An 8,946-nucleotide genomic window follows, 5' to 3' on the forward strand; every position below is an offset into this window, starting at 1 on the left:
CAATTTCTCAACAGATGCTACAGGATTGTGTTCCCTAATGTTCCTGATGATTCGAGGTGTCGTGAGGCTGGTGGTCTTTCATGACAGGACCGAGATCGACTGGGATCTGGGTTAGTGGCATCGAGTAGATATGGTTATGTTGTACAGTTACACGAATGCTTTCTTCTCCTACATTGACGATACTGTATACACGTGGTATTCATTTCCGCAAGTGTATGTAGCAAATTTCCGATCTTCAGTATTCTTCAAAACTCGGTATTGGTGGTCTTTGGGCTTTGTTGATGGTGTGGCCATGTGATCTTTCTTCTCGTCAAATTTATTTCTCATGGCGTACAGTTCTATCATGGTTCTGGTGAATCCATTGCTTAGACTCTAGGTGTTCCGACTTTTTGTCGCCGTTGTCATCTACTGATGATAGTATACGTTTTATTTCAATGAAACTAATGTATGCTCATTTATAGCTCTTTATGTGTTACGCATATACCCCCGGATAGTGTTCCTTGTGTGTGTGTTAACTTGTACGAAAGTGAAAAGGCCGTCGTGGGACTCTCCCTCAGGCTGTGGATCGCGGAGTACACACGATACCCAGTGGGCTGGCGGGCAGGTATTACCGTCGTTCGCATACGGAATAGGCCCAAAATCTCACAACCTTGATCCCTCGGTGGCTCTACCGAGACTAATGATGGCGGTAAAGAATCAGCTTTTATAAGGGGCCGAAAGAAAACTGAAGGAGCCAGTATTTCGATTAAAGTCAGTACAGGTAAGTATTGTCGACGTGCCTCCCAGGAAAAATATCTAGGAGGCACTTCGCTAACATTATTAACAAAACAGTATATTTATTCCAGGTTAATTCGACGCCGATCGTTGTGAAGTCACTCAGATAATGGCTCATTGATTGAATACCCTAGGACACTTTTCTACTTGGTGATCTTTCAGATTTGAGTAGGAATAGTAGAAAAAAAACAGTATTACCACATTAAGGACCGCTCACGAGTTTTCTCATGTTTCGCGCCCCATCTGTCATGGACCGCTCACGAGTTGCCCGTGCAATGCGTGGTCCGTGCGGTCCTGGGCGTATGTCTTATAGATTTCTTAGCGGTCCTTAATGTGTTGAGTCTTTGACTGCAACCAATACTTAAAGGACTCCAAGCAGATAAGCTTCTGTGGTACTCAGCGTCTAAATGCTGTTTGTTGATGCCACCATGCCGCGCAATTAGCACATTGTTTCTGGGCGCTCCTCAGTGAAAAAATTAAAAATTATAGTTTTATGCTCTTATCGGGAAGCAGCGCCATGGCCTCCGGTTTTCGGCTAGGCACTGGGTCATCGTCGTTGCACTTCCTAATATTAACACTTTACCGACCAGAAGCCTATTAACCGATTTTGTTATACCCGTGATCACCATTTACTTCCAAATTCGCCGGTCGGTAAAGTGTTAGCACATATTCGACCAACTTTTTCACGCCTACATCGCATAACAACGGCGACGGCAAAATGAGTAATATCAGTCATACGGTCGAATACGTATTAAGATACGTCTTATTTCTATTGATCGTAATACCTTATTAATTCATTTACACAATTATTTGTATTTTTACAGGATTAGTAACCGGTGATCCACACCGTAGTATAATTCCCCTCAGCCCTGCCTCGTACAATCATCGAGTTCAATCACAGTTGATAAGCCTATCAATATACCATCATCTACAATTGACATTAATAAAGTACTACAATTTTCATACAGGTTGAAAATTCGAACTCTGACAGCCATTTAAGGGGGAATGGTCACAACTGAAAAAAGCCGGAGTTGACCGTGCTGCCACGTAACGGCAAGGAGTGGCAATACTTGTGACTTAAGCGCCATGGCTTTACAGTGCTTTTGAAGTCACGGCTAGCGATTTTGATGTCAAGCGGCCCTACCCCAGTACCGTGGAGCGTAAGTCACAGGATTCCGGGCCTCAATAAAAATGTCATACTTCACGTAAAGAAATAAAGACATTGTTAATAAGCAATTCATTAGAAAACAGATATCCATTGTACTACACAATAAAAGAACCTGACATTTATAAGTTTTGTGCGTTTTCGCGACACGTGTACGTATTGCATCGAATGGGAAATTCTACAAGGGCCCCGATAAGTACGGTCATGTTGCTGCCTGTTTCTGCCTGTCGTCCACAGCGCACCTTCTATCGAGCATAACGTCACGATGTACATCTAGCGCTCGTAGCGGAAATTCGCTCAAGTTTTATGCGAGGGAAATGTCCTCGTTGACAGCTTCGCACATTCGCACACAAAAATGTCGAGTTCGGCTACTCAACGGCGGTTCCCAATGATATGGGGTGAAGTTTATAAGGGTACAACTTTCCCTGCATGGCCCTTTTTTTTTTCATTTTCATTAGTGGTTTCGCACTAGGGTGCCATAAGCGTTGAACTAGTAACGACACAGTCCATGTTGGACCGCCATGACAGATTCGTGAGCTGCCAGTACGGATTTTTAATCATTATTTATATTTCTTCTGACAAACAACTGGAAAATCTGGCTCTGCAGGAAAAGTTACATTTTCGGAAGACTGTGTCTTCATCCATTCAAATGATGCAAAGTACATCGTGTACAAACATTTTTGGGTGCGAAGTTTCCCCGCTTCCAGCTCTCATACGTGTGAAAATGCACAAAGAGAAAATTATGTACCATTTCCCCTTAACACGTTCCGTGCCACGTGTACCACGGATAATATGCGTTAACCTCGGGTGGTACACGGTGTGGCATGGAACGTGTTAACCGTTTGAGTCCTAATCAGCGCAACCGCGCTGTTTAGATTTTATGTCGAAAAATTCCAGTATATTTGAACGCTATGAACAACTGACGGTGCATTCAGAGTCTGTCGAAATAGCCCGCTCTTTCTTCTTTCACTACTTAACACCAAAAAACATAAACTAAGACAAGGGCTATCGCGCTGATTGGAATTTTTCGACACAAAAAAGGCATTATCGCGCCGCTTGGCTCTTTTTGCACTCAATTAAGACAAGTGCTATTACGCTGTTAAGCAGTTTTCGATAATGTTTTCTCAATAACCCGTGGGATTCAAACAGTTAACCAGATTAGAATTTTTACAACTCGCTTTCCATGTCTCTGCAGATCGCTGGTTGGAGCTATGCGAATACCAGCTTGATTGCACGCCGATGGCGTCAACCGACAAAAGGAATGCACAATCTATCAACGGCCCCAATACCGTTTATCAGGTGGCCGTTGACAAAATAATTACTTAATATTACGCAATCACGAGTACGCGCGAGATGATCTTCAGCTTCCGGTTTTAAGTTCCTGGAGGGACGCCGGTCAGAAGAGTAGGTTAGATTATTTTAAACTACGACGTTCAAAAGATTATTTAGAGCTACAATCGGTACTTACGGTGACATGATGGGCATTGAGAAATTTAATCGACGTCGATAAAATAAACTTCATCTATACCCTATTTTCATGGTAACGCTATTTTAGATACTCAAATAATAACATAAGCCGGCGTGCCACGTTACCGACATTTATATTTGTTGAAATCTGTTACACTCTACCTTCAAAATTATTCGAAATGATGCGTTCCACATTTCATTTCATTAGAATTATTATAGAGAGATCAAAGTAAAACTGCCGGAATCCAAATTAACATGCCGCAGAAGATAAAGACCCGTCCGCCGAAGGAAGACGCCCTGATCGCCTCAAAAGAGCAAAGTCCTTTCGATGTTATAATTGTAATAAGAGTGGCCACACAGTCAACGAGTGCAGGGGTCCCCGAAGAGAGCGCTGATCGTGCTACGGCTATGGCGAACACGACCATATTGTCAAGGACTGCCCAAAGAAACAGCACCGTCAACACCATTCAAGTTACGGAAGAAGATGTCGTCAGGAAGAAAGCGAGTTATGGAATCCGTACCGAACATTCCGTCAAAACGTTGAAATTAGAGACTCTTATGGATATAGGTAGCACGATAAATCTTATAAAAGAACGGTATATATTAGATTGTGATTGGGGGAGAGTGACCGGTAAGAAACGACCACCGTATAAACGGCTCCGAATTGAATGTGTTAGGCGCGATAAGGACCGACATTAAGCTCAACGCCGCTGTGAGAAAGGCCTTATGCTGAACGTGGTCCCCGAGAATACTATGTTCATCCCCGTCATTTTAGGTCGAGACCTCCTGAAAGCGTTAGAATTTACGTTAACCCATTCCAGCCCGACTCCTGACACGGAGGAACCGTCGAAAGAAATGTTGAAAATCGAGATTTACGAAACGGAAAGCCCTGCTAATAGTTTCATCGTCAATTCGGAAATACGCCGCGGGGAACAATGCGCGTTCATAAAATTATTCCAATCGAAATACATGGAGCTCGAGACTTGACCCCTAAATCGAAACCCGGCGCGACTTGTCCCCATAATTGTCCGGGAGTTCACTGGAGCAGGCGGAAGCGTGACACTCACTACACGGACTGGGGCATTCCGGATTTCGACCAGCCCCTCGAACTCGAGCCTCTTTTTACACAAACCCTCTACTACGCCAACTCTACCCAGACAGCCAATTCGAATTTCCCATTCGCTGATTCTACCCGATTTTCGGTGGTCCAATCTCTGCCCTCGGTTTGCTCCGTGGGTCATGGAAGAGGATGTTTGGTGGTTCGGAATCGACCCTGGTGGCGAAAGACAACCCTTCCTTAACGCCACGGCTTCCTCGGCGGTGGGTGTGGCCACTCCACCACGAGAGGTCTGCCACCTGAACTCCTCTATGGCGCCTCCGGGCCTCATCGGGTCGACCCCCTCCAGTCGGGTGGTGGTGGTTACATCTTTGGGCCATGCCGGCGAATCTCCCGAGTGGAGCGCACCACCCAGTCGGGAGACTTCGTACAAGGTCCACGTACCACTTTACGGGTGGGCGTCAACCCGGCGACCTCGCAAGATGCCCCCAGTAGGACGAAGGATTCCACCTCACGGATGAACTGGGACCTGGGGCCTCCGCCTCAATTTCCTCACATCCCTCCGCAGCACATGGTTGCGTGAACTCCGAGGAGTCCTGGAGGCGGGGCTGTACCTAATCTATACTTCTCGCATCACCCTGGGGTCACCGGAGATCCCAATTTGTCCTTCTTGCGGTGGTGATCCTGGGACGGGTGGAAACCCGTCGCAGAATATACCTAAATAACAGCCAATTAGATCCATTCGGACTAGATAAAGTATACCCATACTAAATTCGACTAAAACATTTACTTTTTGTAAACGTGGCTACACTTTATGTCAAATCGAATTAGGCAAGGCCAGACCCTATAAACAAAGTTTGTTTCTTATGTCCAACACGGATTATCTGTTAGCGACGCTCGCCGTGATCCAACGTTTATTATAACTACAGAGAAGAAGAAATTAATCGAATTAGTCTGACTTCTTTAAAAACAAATGAATTATATAAAGTACGTTCAGAAGAATGCAATAAGGGTCCACTTAATGTTAATTAATTTAAGAAGAAAATAGGTTGCACATGATCAAAAAGATGACTGTCCCAGGACTTTGCCGCCACAAAATTGGACAATATTTAAACAAACGTTCGGGGAGCTTTAAAAAAAAAAATTATTTACAGTCAGATGGAAACCAGGAATCTGTGCGTTTTAGGTGCTGTAACGTGGCAGACTTAAGCCAGTCATAAGTAGGGACGGAACAGTGTCAACGAGTAGAGATTCGGATTATTTCCCGAAATTTTTAATCGGCTAGCGACAACCGGGGTCGCCCTCGTCAATCAATTAGTTTAACTTTTCATACACTTGTGTAATTAGTTATAAGTTGCGGCCCCTTTTAGTGCCATGATGGGTCGAAAAAGGGCGACTGGATTTCAAGTACGTATTTTAGGTCGTTGTGTGACGTCTCGATATGAGAAATCATAATTCAAACTTGAGGATGTTTCATAAAATAATAAATATATGGGTCTCTCAGCTGCGTCCTACACGGACGTTTCCATATGTGCGGTGGTATGGTATAGCATGGGAGAAAAAGACAATGTGCAATTCTTGTCACTCAATGGAATCAAAGGATATCAAAACTATACTGGCACCTCATCAAATAGAAAATTGAAGAGGATTCGTACTTTCATCTATAAAAAAGAAAATGAAAACATTGGAGTACATAGACCCAGAACTATCAATAAATGATAATAAAAAATAGTAGGACGAATATTGCTCGAATCATATTTAGACAAACAGAAATACATATCTGAAAATACATATAGTTAAGTAACACATACGCGTTTGACACAATATTTCAGTTATTACTAACTGCCACATTAAATAAAGCATTAATTAGAGAGCACTTATGCCAAAAACGTAGTAAGAATGAATTTTATGTTTTCATTTTGAAAATATTACCAAAGGGAATTACGCCCAAAACTTACGCAAAAAGAATAAACATATGAATGAATTTATTTAAATCTAAAAGAACAATTAGAAATAGCGTTTTAATAGATTGTCAAATTACAATTGACGATCGAAAGAGGGAGACTTATTATTACTATTATTTTTCTATTTTTGCCGACTATTTACATCTTGTAGACGATCTCGCGAAAGACGCAATTTGGGTAGACAATACGCTCATACCAATTCCACCACTAAAGTTTTGTAGATATGCGTGAAGATGGCTGCCAACTCGTAAGTTATGTTCCTGTTACGTCCCGGCCAATTTTATTAGTTAATTAAAAATTCTAATAATGTAAAAATGCGCTAATAGGAAGCGAGCCCTGATTCGACATTAGATTTCGAAGAAGCCATTTTAGAAATGGACGCAGAATATGTGGAAGACGCAGAAGATTGGCGTGAGGAGTGCCTGGACCTTCTTCATTTGTGTGCCCTCGTCCAGTGCAAGATCATATTGATTTTGATTACAAAAAATGAGCAGCAGATTCCTAGCGGAATGGGAGAAAAGACTATCGCAAGTTTCCCAGTGTCCGGAATTAATTTAGAAAACTTTCTGATCGTCGTCAGTTAACGAGGTGGGCAAAACAAGTGGATGAAAGAGAGACTGGGAGAGAAAAATTTATCCACGTCTCGAAATTTACATTGAACAAATTACGGAATGCTATCGGAGCTGGATTAATAGTGCACGATTCAGATATTAAAAAATGGGCTTTAGAAGCTTGGGGAGAGCAAAGACGCGACAACATGCAATTCATGGCTTCTGCAGAATGGATATACAATTTCAAAAAAGCTTATCGCATTGTTTCTAAAAAAAATTACAAAATTCATCTCAAGAAAGACAGTAGAAGACGTTGAGATCCTGGAAAAATCAGGTGATAAGTTTGTTAACTCTGTAAAGGTTCTTATAGCAGAGTAAGGACCTCAAAATGTATATAATTCTGATCAAAGTGGATTCCAGTTCGAAGTGCATCCAGGACGTACGTTAATGTATGAGGGAACGCAAAAAGTGGAATGTTATGCTCAATCGATATCGGCCACAACTCACAGTTATACGATTCAACCAATAATCTCCTGCGATGGTCGATTATTATCACCTTTATTGATAGTTTTAAAGGATCCAGATGGTAGATGTGGGCCTCTAGTAGAAAAAAACATTATATCAGCCCCAAAATGTGTTTCTTCTGCCTTCACCATCCGGCAAAATGACGCCAGGTAATGACGTACTTGACTATCTTTTTATGAATGCAATTTATACGGACGTCACGGTTAATAACACTTTGGAATTACAAGTCACTTTAAAACCTGGCTAAAAGAAGTGTTTTTCCCAAACACTGGACAGAGAAGTCTTCTCTTACTGGACTCCTGGAGCGGTCACTGCAGCAATATTATCGATAAAATGAAACCTGCAGATAAAAATGTCATGTTGATGACCATACCAAAAGGAACTACTGTGTGAATTCAACCATTAGACGTCAATGGTTTTAGAGTCTGGACAAATTTTGTGAGACGTTTCTCTGACAACGTGCACTTACACAATTACGATGTTAATTTTCATTTGCGGGACAATATTATAAAATTGCAATCGCTCGTACATAATCAATTATCTTCTCCTAAATATCAAAGCCTTTTTCAATATGCCTGGTTCAAAAGTGGATATGTCTATGAAAGGTTAGAAAGTTTCCAGAATTTGGTCGAAATTGCCTTCGAAAAAAACATCGATTATGAAATGCGCAGTTTGCGGTTCAGTACAAAATAATGCGATACTCTTGGTGTAGAAAAGCATTTTGTTTCAAACACTCTTGAGACGACCATCACTATTGTCATGAATATGAACCATGATATAATTTTACGTGAAAATTATTTTTATTACATTAAGAGAAGTTACTGAATGAGAATTTATGTGTACGGACCGAACGAAATTTCGGTGAAAGCAATGTCTGTGATGTAGATGTTTGAATAAAATGATTACGCGGCAACCGGACAGAGATACGGTATTGCACATATTCTCTGTAATTGAAATATGTGTACCACGTTACATAATGGTTTTTGAAAAAAAAAACTAAAAACATATGAACCCTTATTTTCCATAAGAATTATCGTTGTGAATTTTCTATTCCAGTTGGATGAATTGTCTTCGAAAAAAAAAAAAAAATTTTTGTTCTTTTTCAAGGGTAGTCTACCCCCTTAGAGGGATGCTCCCGTGTCGGACGGTACCGTTTATGGATCATACCGACACGAAATATATTCGTACCGAGTTTCATGTGAATCCGTCCAGTGTTTATATAAAAAATTCTACCTGCCCTTGATTAGTATTTATAATGTCAAATGGTAGTTTTTCGGAAAAAACCTAAAACACGTAAACTCTTACTTAATGCAAGCATTAACGGCATGCAGTTTTTATTTCGATCGAATCATTTGTCGCCGAAAAGAAAAAAATATTGATAAGGGTAGTGTTGCGTCCCGCGTAACGCCTCCTGCACGTGCGTGCGTAATAAATAAATATATA

The sequence above is a fragment of the Orussus abietinus genome, unplaced genomic scaffold (genome assembly GCF_000612105.2).
Source record: "Orussus abietinus isolate OABI.00-Male unplaced genomic scaffold, Oabi_2.0 scaffold229, whole genome shotgun sequence".
Classification (NCBI taxonomy): Eukaryota; Metazoa; Arthropoda; class Insecta; order Hymenoptera; family Orussidae; genus Orussus; species Orussus abietinus.